The sequence below is a fragment of the Arachis hypogaea genome, chromosome 1, assembly GCF_003086295.3.
Source record: "Arachis hypogaea cultivar Tifrunner chromosome 1, arahy.Tifrunner.gnm2.J5K5, whole genome shotgun sequence".
NCBI lineage: Eukaryota > Viridiplantae > Streptophyta > Magnoliopsida > Fabales > Fabaceae > Arachis > Arachis hypogaea.
In genome coordinates, this window is record NC_092036.1 from 53278618 (window position 1) to 53295785 (window position 17168).

The 17168-nt window shown below is 39.2% G+C and overlaps 1 non-coding gene across 1 annotated transcript; it reads right to left on the reverse strand.

Annotated features, from left to right (window-relative positions):
• Positions 1-359: 359 nt before the first annotated feature.
• LOC112711356 (small nucleolar RNA R71) lies at positions 360-463 on the reverse strand. The gene has a single exon (XR_003157449.1). It is a non-coding gene; the product is annotated as a small nucleolar RNA R71 (small nucleolar RNA).
• Between the last annotated feature and the right edge of the window lie 16705 nt (positions 464-17168).

Below are 17168 nucleotides of genomic sequence, written 5' to 3' on the forward strand. Positions count from 1 at the left end.
CTTGGTGACTTCACAAAACCAACGTCCAAATTGATGGAAGAAGCATCTCCATTCCTGCCATTGGAGCCAATAATTTTGAGCTGAAACATCAGCTAGTTGCCTTAATGCAACAAAACTGCAAGTTCTATGGACTTCCATCTGAAGATCCTTATCAGTTTTTAACTGAGTTCTTGTAGATCTGTGAGACTGTTAAGACGAATGGAGTAGATCCTGAAGTCTAAAGGCTCATGCTTTTCCCTTTTGCTGTAAGAGACAGAGCTAGAATATGGTTGGATTCACAACCTAAGGATAGCCTGGACTCCTGGGAGAAGCTGGTCACGGCCTTCTTGGATAAATTCTTTCCTCCTCAAAAGTTAAGCAAGCTTAGAGTGGATGTTCAGACCTTCAAACAAAAAGATGGTGAATCCCTCTATGAAGCTTGGGAAAGATACAAGCAGTTGATCAAAAGGTGTCCATCTGACATGTTTTCAGAATGGACCATATTAGATATATTCTATTATGGTCTATCTGAGTTTTCGAAAATGTCATTGGACCATTCTGCAAGTGGATCCATCCACCTAAAGAAAACACCTGCAGAAGCTCAAGAACTCATTGACATGGTTGCAAATAACCAATTCATGTACACTTCTGAGAGGAATTCCGTGAATAATGGGACACCTCAGAGGAAGGGAGTTCTTGAAATTGATGCTCTGAATACCATATTGGCTCAGAACAAAGTGTTGACTCAGCAGGTCAACGTGATCTCTCAAGGTCTGAATGGATGACAAAATGCATCCAACAGTACTAAAGAGGCAACTTCTGAAGAAGCTTATGATCCTGAGAACCCTGTAATGGCAGAGGTTAATTACATGGGTGAACCTTATGGAAACACCTATAATTCATCATGGAGAAATCATCCAAATTTCTCATGGAAGGATCAACAAAAGCCTCAACAAGGCTTTAACAATGGTGGACGCAATAGGCTGAGCAATAGCAAGCCTTTTCCATCATCTTCTCAGCAACAGACATAGAATTCTGAACAAAACACTTCTAATTTAGCCAATCTAGTTTCTGATCTGTCAAAAGCCACTTTCAGTTTCATGAGTGAAACAAGATCCTCCATCAGAAATCTGGAGGCCAAGTGGGCCAGCTGAGTAAGAAAGTCATTGAAACTCCTCCCAGTATTCTCCCAAGCAATACAGAAGAGAATCCAAAAGGAGAGTGCAAGGCCATTGATGTGATCAATATGGCTGAATGCACAAGGGAGGAGAAGGATGAAAATCCTAGTGAGGAAGACCTCCTGGGACGTCTCTCAAACAAGAAGGAGTTTCCTATTAAGGATCCAAAGGAATCTGAGGCTCATATAGAGACCATAGAGATTCCATTAAATCTCCTTCTGTCATTCATGAGCTCTGAAGACTATTCTTCCTCTGAAGAGGATGAAGATGTGACTGGAGAGCAAGTTGCTCAATATTTAGGAGCTATCATGAAGCTGAATGCCAAGTTGTTTGGTAATGAGACTTGGGAAAGTGAACCTCCCTTGCTCATTAGTGAACTAGACACCTGGATTCAGAAAATTTTACCTCAAAAGAGACATGATCCTGGCAAGTTCTTAATACCTTGTACCATAGGCACCATGACCTTTGAAAAAGCTCTATGTGATCTAGGGTCAGGGATAAATCTTATGCCACTCTCTGTAATGGAGAAGCTGGGGATCATTGAGGTACAACCTGCCTTGTTCTCATTACAATTGGTAGACAAGTCATTAAGACAAGCTTATGGAGCAGTAGAGGACGTATTAGTAAAGGTTGAAGGCCTTTACATCCCTGCTAATTTCATAATATTAGACACTGAGAAGGAAGAGGATGAATGCATCATCCTTGGAAGACCTTTCCTAGCTACATCAGGAGCTGTGATAGATGTCAACAGAGGCGAATTAGTCCTTCAATTGAATGGGGACTACCTGGTGTTTAAGGCACATGGCCATCCCTCTGTGACAAAAGAGAGTGAGCACAAAGAGCTTCTCTCAGTTCAGAGTCAAGAAGAGCCCCCACAGTCAAACTCTAAGTTTGGTGTTGGGAGGCCACAACCAAACACTAAGTTTGGTGTTAAGACCCCATATCCAAACTCTAAGTTTGGTGTTGGGACTATACAACATTGACCTGATCACCTGTGAGGCTCCATGAGAGCCCACTATCAAGCTAATGACATTAAAAGAGCGCTTGTTGGGAGGCAACCCAATTTTATTTATCTAATTTTTATTTTATTTTATTGTTATTTTGTGTTTTATTAGGTACATGATCATGTGGAGTCACAAAAAAAATATAAAAATTAAAAATAGAATCAAAAACAGCAGAAGAAAAATCACACCCTGGAGGAAGGACAGACTGGCTTTCAACGCCAGTAAGGAGCATCTGGCTGGCGTTCAACGCCAGAACAGAGCATGAATCTGGCGCTGAACGCCAGAAACAAGCAACATTCTGGCGTTTGAACGCCAGGAATATGCCTTGAGAAAAGCTGGCGCTGAACGCCAGTAACAAGCATGGAACTGGCGTTCAACGCCAGAAACATGCTACACATGGGCGTTGAACGCCCAGAACATGCTACACATGGGCGTTGAACGCCCAGAACGTGTATCACCTCGGCGTTTAAACACCAGAATGGTATGCAAAGGCATTTTGCATGCCTATTTGGTGCAGGGATGTAATTCCTTGACACCTCAGGATCTGTGGACCCCACAGGATCACCTCAGGATCTGTGGACCCCACAGGATCATCTCAGGATCTGTGGATCCCACAGGATCCCCACCTAACATATTCCTACCTTACCTCCTAATCCTATAACATTCTTCCCCATGTCACACTTCCCAACAACTTCAATCTCTCTTCCCAATTACCCTCTTCACCACTCACATCCATCCACTCTTCCCTATAAACCCCACCTACCTTTAAAATTCAAAAACATTTTCCCACCCAAACCCACCCTACATGGTCGAACCTACCCTCTCCCCTTTCCCTATATATACCCTTCCATTCTACTTCATTTTCACACAACACAAACCCCCTCTTCTACACCTTGGCTGAAACACCATCCCTCACTCTCATCCATATTTTCTTCTTCTTCTTCTTCTCTTCTTTCTTCTCTTGCTCGAGGGCGAGCAATATTTTAAGTTTGGTGTGGTAAAAGCATAAGCTTTTTGTTTTTCCATTACCATCAATGGCACCTAAGGCCAGAGTATCCTCTAGAAAAGGAAAAGGGAAGATAAAAGCTTCCACCTCTGAGTCATGGGAGATGGAAAGATTCATCTCCAAAAGCCATCAAGACCACTTCTATGATGTTGTGGCAAAGAAGAAGGTGATCCCTGAGGTCCCTTTCAAGCTCAAGAAAAATGAGTATCCAGAGATCCGACATGAGATCCGAAGGAGAGGTTGGGAAGTCCTAACCAACCCCATGCAACAAGTCGGAATCTTAATGGTTCAAGAGTTCTATACCAATGCATGGATCACTAGGAACCATGATCAAAGTATGAACCCGAGTCCAAAGAATTATCTCACAATGGTTCGGGGAAAATACTTAGATTTTAGTCCGGAGAATGTGAGGTTGGCGTTCCACTTGCCCATGATGCAAGGAGATGTACGCCCCTACACTAGAAGGGTCAACTTTAATCAAAGGTTGGACCAAGTCCTAATGGACATATGTGTGGAAGGAGCTCAATGGAAAAGAGACTCCAAAGGCAAGCCAGTTCAACTAAGAAGACTGGACCTCAAGCCTGTGGCTAGAGGATGGTTGGAGTTCATTCAACGCTCCATCATTCCCACTAGCAACCGATCTGAAGTTACTGTGGATCGGGCCATCATGATTCATAGCATCATGATTGGAGAGGAAGTAGAAGTTCATGAAGTCATCTCCAATGAAATCTACAAAATAGTCGAAAAGCCCTCCACCATGGCAAGGCTAGCTTTTCCTCACCTTATTTGCCATCTATGTTACTTAGCTGGAGTTATCATAGAAGGAGACATCTCCAATGAGGAGGATAAGCCCATCACCAAGAAGAGGATGGAGCAAGCAAGAGAGACCCTCCACGGATCTCAAGAGATACATGAGGAAGCTCATCATCAAGAAATCCCTGAGATGCCTCAAGGGATGTACTTTCCTCCCAACAACTATTGGGAACAACTCAACACTTCCTTAGAAGATTTGAGCTACAATGTGGAACAATTAAGGGTGGAACATCATGAGCACTCCATCATTCTCCATGAAATAGGAGAAGATAAAAGAGCAATGAGGGAGGAGCAACAAAGGCAAGGAAGGGACATAGAAGAGCTTAAGGACATTGTTGGTCCTTCAAGAAGAAGACGCCACTAAGGTGGATTCATTCCTTGTTCTTATTTTTTTCTGCTTTTTGTTTTTTATGTTGTGTTCATTTATGTTTTGTGTCTCTACTTCATGATCATTAGTGTTTAGTAACTATGTCTTAAAGTTATGAATAATTCCATTAATCCTTCACCTCTCTTAAATGAAAAATGTTTTTAATCAAAAGAACAAGAAGTACATGAATTTCGAATTTATCCTTGAATTTAGTTTAATTATATTGATGTGGTGACAATACTTTTTGTTTTCTGAATGAATGCTTGAACAGTGCATATTTTTGATCTTGTTGTTTATGAATGTTAAAACTGTTGGCTCTTGAAAGAATGATGAACAAAGAGAAATGTTATTGACAATCTGAAAAATCATGAAAATTGATTCTTGAAGCAAGAAAAAGCAGTGAAAAGTAAAAAGCTTGCGAAAAAAATGGCGAAAAAAATAGAAAGAAAAAGAAAAAGCAAGCAGAAAAATCCAATAGCTCTTAAAACCAAAAGGCAAGGGTAAAAAGGATCCAAGGCTTTGAGCATCAATGGATAGGAGGGCCCAAGGAAATAAAATCCAGGCCTAAGCGGCTAAATCAAGCTGTCCCTAACCATGTGCTTGTGTCATGCAGGTCCAAGTGAAAAGCTTGAGACTGAGTGGTTAAAGTCGTGATCCAAAGCAAAAGAGTGTGCTTAAGAGCTCTGGACACCTCTAACTGGGGACTCTAGCAAAGCTGAGTCACAATCTGAAAAGGTTCACCCAGTCATGTGTCTGTGGCATTTATGTATCCGGTGGTAATACTGGAAAACAAAGTGCTTAGGGCCACGGCCAAGACTCATAAAGGTAGCTGTGTTCAAGAATCAACATACTTAACTAGGAGAATCAATAACACTATCTGAAATTCTAAGTTCCTAAAGATGCCAATCATTCTAAACTTCAAAGGAAAAAGTGAGATACCAAAACTGTTCAGAAGCAAAAAGCTACAAGTCCCGCTCATCTAATTAGAATTAATATTCATTGATATTTTGAAATTTATAGTATATTCTCTTTTTTTTATCCTATTTGGTTTTCAGTTGCTTGGGGACAAGCAACAATTTAAGTTTGGTGTTGTGATGAGCGGATAATTTATACGCTTTTTGGCATTATTTTTAGGTAGTTTTTAGTAAGTTCAAGCTACTTTTAGGGATGTTTTCATTAGTTTTTATGTTAAATTCACATTTCTGGACTTTACTATGAGTTTGTGTGTTTTTCTATAATTTCAGGTAATTTCTGGCTGAAATTGTGGGACTTGAGCAAAACTCTGAAAAAGGCTGACAAAAGGACTGCTGATGCTGTTGGAATCTGACCTCCCTGCACTCAAAATGGATTTTCTGGAGCTACAGAACTCCAAATGGCACGCTCTTAACGGCGTTGGAAAGTAGACATTCATAGATTTCCAGCAATATATAATAGTCCATACTTTATTCGGGAATTGATGACGTAAAGTGGCACTCAACGCCAAGTACATGCTGCTGTCTGGAGTCAAACGCCAGAAACACGTCACGACCCGGAGTTGAACGCCAGAAACACGCTATAACTCGGCGTTCAACTCCAAAAGAAGCCTCAGCTCGTGGATAGATCAAGCTCAGCCCAAACACACACCAAGTGGGCCCCGGAAGTGGATTTATGCATCAATTACTTACTCTTGTAAACCCTAGTAGCTAGTTTATTATAAATAGAACTCTTTACTAGTGTATTAGACATCTTTTGATCACTTTAGATCTTAGGATCATCCTGGGACGATTAGTTCTCAGATCATGGGGGCTGGCCTCTTGGCCATGCCTGGACCTCTCACTTATCTATTTTCAACGGTGGAGTTTCTACACACCATAGATTAAGGGTGTGGAGCTCTGCTGTACCTCAAGTTTTAATACAATTACTACTCTTTTCCTATAAACTTCATTTATTCCTGTTCTAAGATATTCGTTGCACTTCAACTTGATGAATGTGATGATCCGTGACACTCATCATCATTCTCACCTATGAACGCGTGTGACTGACAACCACTTCCGTTCTACCTTAGACCGGGCGCATATCTCTTGGATTCCTTAATCAGAATCTTCGTGGTATAAGCTAGAATTGATAGCGGCATTCATGAGAATCCGGAAAGTCTAAACCTTGTCTGTGGTATTCCGAGTAGGATTTCGGGATTGAATGACTGTGATGAGCTTCAAACTCCTGAAGGCTGGGCGTTAGTGACAGACGCAAAAGAATCAAGGGATTCTATTCCAACCTGATTGAGAACCGACAGATGATTAGCCGTGCTGTGACAGAGCATTTGGACCTTTTTCACTAAGAGGATGGGATGTAGCCATTGACAATGGTGATGCCCTACATACAGCTTGCCATGGAAAGGAGTAAGAAGGATTGAAGGAAGAAGTAGAAAAGTAGAAAAAGAAAGGGCACAGTATCTCCATACGCTTATCTGAAATTCCCACCATTAATTTACATAAGTATTTCTATCCTTTTTATTTATCTTTTAAATATCTAATCCAAATACATTTGAATCCGCCTGACTGAGATTTACAAGGTGACCATAGCTGCTTCATACCAACAATCTCCGTGGGATCGACCTTTACTCACGTAAGGTATTACTTGGACGACCCAGTGCACTTGCTGGTTAGTTGTGCGGAGTTGTGAATTGAATTTTAGACACCGTGATATTGAGCACCAAGTTTTTGGAGCCATTACCGGGGATTGTTTCGAGTTAGAAAAGAATGAATCATAATTTCGTGCACCACTACCAAGAGGTCTTACGTCAGTGAGAAAAGTTTAGATTTGACTAGGACTCGTCCTCCGAGTCATTGCTGAACCAGAGGCATTTTGGACCCATGGTTGACTCTGGATGAGGCCCAAGCGCATTGACACATGTTTCCTCACTGTAGAAGCTAGAGCTTGGGTCCAGATCTTATCTCACTATGTGCTACCTAGCACCCACAAGTTGTCCTTCACGGCGGATCTCGCTTTGCTTGTCTGGTGTGTTCTCACGGAGAGACCAGTGAACATTCCGCTTCTTGTCAAGCAAGTGATGGGTCAACTCCACGCCCGAGGCAATTTGCCATTTCCAGCATTGGTATCTGATTTAGTTGCTACTGCGGGTGTTCCTTGGGAAGCCATGGACACGAAGGCTATAATTCCGGCTAAGGGCGATGTGGTCCCAAGCGGAAAATACTTACATCTTCCCATGAACAACCCAAGCCTTAACATATCCCTTCCATCTATTATTCCTTCCACCTCATCATCACCACCGCGGCAAAGATCCACCCATCAAAGGATAGAAGATCTACACCGGAAGATTGATAGATATGAGCAGTGCAACCAACGCCAATACACTTACATCAAGAAGTTTCTGTGTTGTGTTACCCCTAGCATGGAGGAACCTGAAATATTCACATCCACCTCAAACCCAAGTGATGGGAGCTCTGCTGAAGGGGATAGTGAAGGTTCTGGTCCCAACCATCCTTTGTACATTGTTGGTAGCACGGAGGACCGTGCTAAATTCTAAGTGTGGGGAGGTCGTTCGACTGATCTCCATGGGTAACAATCTCTTCCTTTCAACACCCATGGATTTATCTTTTGCTTAGTAGTTAGTACATTGCATGTGTAGTTAGTCTTGCTTGTAAATACCCTTTGCATGATAGTTAGTCTCTATAGAGTTGCTTGGTCAAATAATAACTTCTTCCCCAAGAAACTGTGTTTTGGGGTACCCTACCAATTTTGAAAATTTTTTTGCAGAAAACTTGCTTCAAGAATGTATTTTGGAACATAGTGATTGAGCTAAGAACACAAGCATGTAAGTTTTGAGCCTATTGTGTGGTTATGTCTTCGAACCACCATTTCCCATTCTTGTTTGCATTATTCTCTCTCTATGATTGTAATCCTTGCTTTGTCTGATTCTATATGTCCATTACTTTATGTATGAATGCATTTACATGATTGAGGCCATCAATTCAATAGTCACTTTTCCCAAACGGCCTTAACCCTTTTATCTACCATTGCTAACCAATTTTGATCCCATGATAAACCCTCTTTGTTCTTAATTAGAGCACATCAACAACCCTAAGTGATAAATAATGAATGTCCCTAGATTTGGATACTTGATTAGCTTAGGTAAGTGGAGGGGTGTATCATTCAAAGGGAGGGTGTGCTTAGGAACTTAGGTAGATGTAAAGAGGTGTATTGTAATTATAATTGGAAATTTTGGGAAGTGGGAAGATACTCATGTATTGAATGATTGAGCCATATGTATTGAAACTTTTATACATAAAACCCCAAGAAAAAAAGGGGACCAAAAAGAAAGAAAATTTTATGTGTGTATATGAGAATGTAAGAAAAAGAAATAGAAAAAAAATAAATATAGAAGAAACAAAAATATAAAAAAAACACCCCAAGACAAAGTAATAATAACAATGCATATGGGATGTGAATTGAAAAGAATGCATGAGTATGCGAAAAAGTGAAACGCAAGGGCAGCTAGGTATTGTATTATAGTTGTATGGGTTGTTCTATATGTCTAGTGGGATCTTAGTTTAATCAAGGATTCAAATTTTAAGCTCACTTGACCATATGCATCTCTACCTTCACCCTAGCCCTGTTACAACCCATGAATAAGACCTCATGATACTTGTATGCATGCATTAAGTAATTATTGATTGTTAGATGAAAGACAAATCTTGGAAAGCATGATTAGGAGAGGATTGAGTGACGAACCCTATACACTTGAGCGAATAGAGCGGATACACTTCTGGTGAAGGTTCGATGCTCAACTCCTTGTTTTCGGCTTTCAGAAGCGTTCATCTAGTAAGTTATATGCACTTCATAGTAATGTTCAATTTGGTAGGATTTATGAATTACATATCACTTTTACCCCGTATGCTCATATGTGTTCTTGGAGGATAGATTTACCCTTGACCAAGTAGATAGATGATTTTACATTAGTTGCATGCATTCACTTAGGAAATTTACATTTCATAAACCCTTTCTTACTATGATCTTTGGTCTTTTTATTTTTAGCATGAGGGCATGCTTGGTTTAAGTGTGGAGAGATTTGATAAACCCCAATTTTGTGGTTTATATTGTGTAGAATTTGGGGGTTTTGTCAATATTTTTCACACTTATTCACAAGAATTGCATAGTTTTGTGTTCCCTTCCTAATATTGCACCATGATGGAAAATATGCTTCTTTTCCCTTAAAAATGCTATATTTTGATCCTCTTTTAATACCATTCGATGCCGTGACGTGTTTGTTGAGTGATTTCAGAATTTATAGGGCAAGAATGGCCTAGAAGAGAGAAAGAAAGCATGCATAAGAGGAAGGAACACGAAGATTTAGATTTTGGGAATTTCAGCATGGGCGCGCACGAGTGGATGTGGACAGCTGGAAGCGGCGCGCAAGGATGGACGTATCCGCGTAGATTAGGAAAATCCACACCAGCGCGCACGCGTACGTGCCGCGCATGCATGGATCACAAAAGCAATCGGCGCGCACGCACGCATGGCGCGTACGCGCGACAAGATGCACGTGACCTCATTAAAGAAAATCATGCCTGGCGATTTCTAAGGCTGAAGAGGCCCAAATTCAAGCTGTTTCTGCATGGAAAAGACCCAAGGATGCTAGGGGAGAAAGGAGGGATCAATCATTTTACACTTAGACACAATTTTTTAACTAGTTTTTTGTTCTTGTTATTTTAGAGAGAGAAATACTTTTTCTTCTCTAGATCTAGCTTTGATTTGATCTTCTCTTGTTGAATTCTGAATTGGATCTTGCTAATTACTAGTTTTGATTGCTTAATTTGAATTTCTTAGCATAATTTTGTTTAGATCTTGTGTTAGATTTATGTTTTCTTGTCAATTGTCATCTTATACCCATCTCATGAATCTTGTGAATCTTGAATTGCTAATGTTACATAGATGATTCTCATGGTTAATTGTGTTGTTTGAGTGATTGTATGTTGATAATTGTTAGTGGGTACTTGCTAATTTCAATTTAATTGCATTTTGAATATGTCCTTTAGTAATGCTTACCATGTGTTTGATGAAATGTTTCCTTTGATTATGGAGTAGTTTTCTTTACTCTTGGCATAAGCTAAAAGAATTGAGTGACCTTGAGTCATTGGGTCTCATTGAATTAGTGATTTGAGAACCCTAGGTGATCAATTTGATACCCATTGACACCAACCCACTACTAATCTAGTTAGTAGGTAGGTTAGGACTTATGGGTTGATGTGATCAAACCTATTTAACGTACTTCAAGCCTAGGAGTAGGCAATACATACTTAAGGCTTTTGAGAAGTAGACTTAATGGGTTGGTACCTCATAATGATCAATATTCGATATGTAGACAAGGATGGCAATCTCAATTCCCATGCTTAGCCAAGAGTTGCTTTTATCATTCATATTTGAAAACCCAAAAATCCTAATTGCTTTGTCTTAATTATAGTTATTTGTTTAGTTTTAGAGTAAAATTCTATTGGATGTTATCTTACTAGTTTGGAATTGCTCACTTCTTGCTTAGTTATTTGAATTAGTTTCTTGCATTTCAAGATTACTTGCGTATTAAGATTCCGAGTTTAATTTCTTGTTTATGACTTGCAACCCCGGAATTCTAACCAATGTGGATGCATATGTTTGCCCATTCCTTGTGAGATGATCCGAGGTTTGAATACTTCAGTTACTTTATTGGGGTCGAACTTGTGACAACCAATTCCTTCTAAATTTGATTTGCGAATTATTTGCCAGTTGAGGACAATACTTACAATGCAAAAAATCTTGTGAAATTCCTTATCGACGGTATCCGTGCCCATCAAATTTCCAGGTCGTCTCCCAACGAGTTGCTAAGAGCGTGATATTTATTGGTCAAGAGTTTTTCATGAAATTTGGAGTTTGGGGAATGGGCAAATAAATGATTATAAATTAAAGAAGTGGAAATTAAAAAGGGATTTTATATAATTAAAATAAAAGCCTTGACCAGGAGAAGATTAATCGGAAGTTCTATCCTTGTTGGATTTTTCCAAGAGTAATAGTAACAAGTTATTGTTTTTTACTTAGTTAACCCTTACCGAATAAGGGAAAGTCAAGTAATTGAGCCAACTCTTATTCACAAGTCCTAATCCTCTCCCTTGGGAAGAATTAGCGTTAGTGACTAGAGAGCCAGCCAACAACTTCCAGTTACCAGTTAACTCTTGAGTATTCCAGCTTAAGGGTCTCCTATTAATCAACGCCAAAGTCAAGTTGAGAACCTACTCCATTAACATGGATGCCATTTTTGCATGCATGTAAAAAGAGTAGGAGGAAGACATGATAATTAAACTTAATTAAAAATAATCAACAAATAATGAAATTAAATAGAAAAGTATACTTGCATTAATTAATTCCAAAATCGAAGGTATCCATATAACTCTAAACAAAGTAAGTAGGAAATAAAAAAAGAGTAAAGGAATAGGAAACAAACTAGAATGATAAAAACTTCACGGAGGTAGTAACTCTTCTCAATATCCAACTCAAAAGCATAAAACTAGAAATCTCTAAATGTGAAGAACCCTGTAGGAAGTAGTAATTTCTCTCCCAGATTCCTCAAAACTAAAACTAAAACTAAAAGCTTGAGAATGTGTGTATGTCTGTTGAGTCTCTGCTGTCCCCTGGCTCTAGTCTGTGTCTCTAGGCCGAAAACTGGGTCCAAACTCAGCCCAAAATTGCCCCCAGCATTTTCTGTGAATTCTGCACATGGCACATATCACGCGTACGCGTCGATAATCTTCTGCGCGTGGCACGCGTATGCGTGAAGTATGCGTCCGCGTCGATATGGAATGAGCCAAATTGCGCGCGAGCGTGATGCATGCGTGCGCATCGATTCTTGCTGGTCAGCTCCTTAGTTTCATGTGTTCCTTCCATTTTTGTAAGCTTCCCTTCCATCCTCTAAGCCATTCCCGCCCTATAAAACCTAAAAACACATAACACACAGATCATGGCATCGAATGGTATAAAAGGGGGTTAAAAATACACAATTTGAGGGCTTAGGAAGCAAGTTTTCAACCATAGAACAAAATTGAAAAGGACTTGTAAAACTATGCAAATTGTATGAATAAGTGTGCAAAGAATTGATAAAGACCACTCAATTAAGCACATGATAAACCATAAAATAGTGGTTTATCAAGGATCTAAGGTCATTATTTATACTGACCATGCTACTCTAAAGTATCTACTCACTAAGCAGGATTCTAAACCCAGACTTATAAGATAGGTATTACTCCTGCAAGAGCTTGATATAGAAATTAGAGACGAAAAAGGGACAGAAAATCAGGTGGCTGATTACTTGTCCCGGATTGAGCTATTAGCAAGGACTTTTTCTCCCTCCACTGACATATCTGAATCCTTTCCATATGAGCAACTCTATGCCATCCGAATAGTACCTTGGTTTGCAGACATTGCAAACTACAAGGATATATGGTTCATTCCCAAGGAGTTTACTAGGCAGGAAGCCCGAAAACTCATGCATGATGCAAAATATTACCTATAGGATGAGCCATATCTCTTTAAGAGATGCTTGGATGGAATAATCTGACGCTGTGTGTCTAAAGAAGAGGCATGGAGAATTTTATTGCATTTCCATGGCTCTGACTATGGAGGATACTTTGGAAGTGAGCGGATAGCCACTAAGGTACTTCAAAGTGGCTTTTACTGGCCTACTCTCTTTAAGGATTCTAGAGAGTTCATTCGTAACTGTGATAGTTACCAGAGGGCTAGCAATCTTCCTAATGGTCACAGCATGCCTCAGCAAGGAATCTTAGAGATTGAGTTGTTTAATGTATGGGGCATAGATTTCATGGGACCATTCCCGCCTTCATACTCAAACATCTACATCCTTGTGGCAGTAGATTATGTGTCTAAATGGGTTGAAGCAATAGCAACACCCACCAATGACACAATAGTAGTAATGAAGTTCCTCCAAAAGAACATCTTCAACAAATTTGGTGTTCCTATGACACTAATCAGTGATGGAGGAACTCATTTCTGCAACAGACAGCTGGATTCTGTCTTATTCCATTATGGAGTTTGCCATAAAGTAGCAACACCGTATCATCCCCAAACAAATGGGCAAGCTGAAGTCTCAAATAGAGAACTAAAGCGAATCCTAGAAAGGACAGTAAGTGCCTCTAGAAAGGATTGGGCTAGAAAGCTTGATGATGCTCTGTGGGCATACAGAACAGCTTTCAAAACCCACATTGAAACTTCACCATATCAGTTGGTATATGAGAAGTCCTCTCATTTGCCAGTGGAACTAGAACATAAAGCCTATTGGGCTACTAGATTCCTCAACCTTAATGCTAAAGCAGCAGGGGAAAAGCAGCCGCTCCAACTAAATGAGTTGGACGAATTCTGCCTAAATGCATTTGAAAATGCAAAAATCTATAAGAAAAAGGCAAAAAGGTGGGATGACAGGAAGTTATCTTCCAGAGTCTTTGAACCAGGACAAAAAAGTCCTGCTCTTCAACTCAAGACTCAAAGTGTTCCTTGGGAAACTCAAATCCAGTTGGACAGGACCGTTTGTTATTACTAATGTATCACCTTACGGGCACATAGAGCTTCAAGTTAAAAAAAGAAGGTTCACTGTCAATGGACAGAGAATTAAGCATTACCTTGAAGGAGATATAGATCCAAGAGGCTCAACATTGCTACTAAGTTAAGTACAGTGAAGTCCAACTAAAGACATTAAAGAAGCACTTGTTGGGAGGTAACTCAATAATCACTCATACTTTATTGATTTTCTAGTTGTTTCCGTTTTAATTAATTTTCTTTTTAATTAGTTTTTGATTATGTTTTAAGTTAATTTTAATGTTAGTGATCATGTACAGTGCTTAAACAGAGACAAAATGATGCAAAATAGCAAGCAGAATAGGGTGGCAATTGGGCGTTCAAATGCGCTGAAGGGAGCATCATCCTGGCGTTAAACGCTAGCCAGGAGGCCCTGGCTGGGCGTTTAACGCCCATAAGGGAGTATATGCCTGGCGTTTAATGCCCAAGAGGGAGCTCTACTCTGGTGTTAATTGCCAGAATGCTAGCATTCTGGGCGTTTAAACGCTAGCCTGACAGCATGGAGATAACCTCAATTTTTCAAACTCATCTTGGTTCAACTCATCTTCATCCAATTTAATTTCAATCTAATTTCAAAATTAAAACATTTTTTTCAAAATTGTTTCAAATCCATTTTAAAATTTAATATCTTTTCCAACTTATTTTCAAAATCTTTCAAAATCTTTTCTTATCTTTTTCATATCTTTTATTAACCTTTCAAATCCTTTTCATACTCCATATCTTGTCTTTAATGCCTTTTCTATCATCTTTAGATCTTTTCTTATCTTTTAAATTTAACAACTTATCTTTTTTTTCCTTTTTTTCAAAAATCTTTATCTTTTATTCATGATTATTTTCAAAAATCCCCCCTTCCCTATTTATATGTGTGTCGTGTCTCTCTCCCTCATTCACCACCTCTCATTCAAATTCTCCCCTCTTTCCCACTTCTATTCTCTTTTCTACTTCTTTTCTAACTTTTTGCTCGAGGACGAGTAAATTTTTAAGTTTAGTGTGCCAGGAGTCCTATTTTCTCATCAAGAATTCAATCCCATGGCTCTAAGAAGTGGCAAGACCGCCCCAAAGAACAAGAAAGAAGACAACTCAACAGTTGTTTTCAAACCTGTTCGATTCTTCACCAAGCAACATGAGGAACATTATCATAAGATAATGAGCATAAAGCCAGTAATCCCTGAAGTGGGATTCAACCTTGGAGAAGAAGAATACCCGGAGATCCAAGAGCAGATTCGAAGGAGAGGCTAGGAGATTCTAAGTAATTCCGAATTAAATGTTGGATACAACATGATCCGGGAATTCTATGTAAATCTGTGGATGACAGATAAGCAAAAGAAGGATCGAATAGCCATCCATACCTTTCGCACCATGGTCAAAGGGAAGATCATGTACTTTCACCTGGACAGGGTGAGAGAGGTCTTCATACAAAGGGATGACCGTGAGTCATACAACAAAAGGGTTGTAGCCAACCAAAAGCTGGATCAAGTCCTAGAGGACATATATCTTCCTGGAACCCAATGGATTAAAAACACCAAAGGGGAGCCATGCCAACTGAAAAGAGCGAACCTCAAGTCTGTTGCTAGAGGATGGCTAGACTTCATTGGGCATTCTATACTCCCCACAAGTAACCGCTTTGAAGTCAATATTGAAAGAGCAGTAATGATTCACTGCATCATAATGGGAAATGAGGTGGAAGACCACCAAATAATCCCCTATAAAATTTACAAGCTATCAAATAGAGATTCCACTCGGGCCATGCTAGCTTATCCAAATCTCATCTTTCACCTATGTCAAGAGGCTAAGGTTCTGATCCAAGTGGATAACTTTATTCCAGTGGAAAAACCAATCACCAAGCAGGTGATGGAGAGTTCCAAGATAGAAGATGATAACCTAAAGAGGAAGGAACCCGAACATTCCCAAGAGATCCTTCTATTGGAATACTGGGAACAGCTGAAGGCGTCATTAATTCACTTACAGAGCACGTTGGATCAGCTCAGAGAAGAGCAGAAAGATCAGACTAACATGATTTTCAAACTGATCAAGGTGCAAGAGAAGTAGGGGTGTGAAATTGAGGAGTTGAAGCGCCAGAAGCTCTCCCCTAAAGAGCATAGTGCACCTCAAGTTAAAGAGCCATGTGTCCCACATCCTGAAGAAAACATCCCCCAAACTGAAGGTTCTTGAGTTTCAACTCTGTGGCTATTCTAATTCCTATTCTTCTGTCTTAAGTTTTTCCATCCTAATTTAGAGTTGCATGATCACTAGTAGTAATTAAGTTTTTTATTTTGTATTTTATTATGTCTTTAGTTTTTTTAGGATTACATAAATATTAGTAGTAATTAATTAATTAATTTTTATTTTTTTAATTAGCTATAAATTATTTCTCTTACCATCACTAAACATGAATAAAATAGTAGATTTATTAGAAGAAATAAAGATGCATAAATTTTCGATTTTTCCAATAAAAAATAGTTAAATTATTTTGATGTGGTGGCATTGCTTTAGTTTCTGAATGCATGAATAAATAGTGCATATTTGAAGTTGAACTTTATGATGCTAGCTCTTGAAAGAATGAAGAAAAAGGAAAAATATTATTGATGATCTGAAAAATCCAAAATTTGATTCTTGAAGCAAGAAAAACTAGCAAAAAAAATGCTTGCATGAAAAAAAAAGTGACGAAAAAATAGAAAGAAAAAAAAAAGCAAGCAGAAAAAGCCAATTGCTCTTTAAACCAAAAGGCAAGAGCAAAAAGCCAATAACCCTTTAAACCAAAAGGCAAAGGTATAAAAGGTTCTCAAGTCTTTAAGCATCAGTGGATAGGAGGGCCTAAAGGAATAAAATCCTTGATGCCAGGGCATCTAGGCCAGTTTCACTGACCTTTTCTTTACCATTTTAGGGTAGTTTCATGCATTTTCTTAGGAAATAAGCAAGTTTTGGATGAAAATTACATTTACACCTTGATTCAAGCAACTATTGTGAATTTTACATGATTTCATAAGGATTATGCAAGGATTGAATGACAAATTGATGATGCATAATCTCATGACTTGGACTAGAACTTTGATGCACTTTATTTGCTTGATTTCAGGACAAAGGAAGCAAGGAAGAACCACATTAGTAGCCACGTTAATCTAATTAACGTGACCACTAACGTGGAATGGGAATGAGCTTGCAACGTTAATGAGAAAAGTGATCGCCAATAATGTCTTCGAAGCCATCAT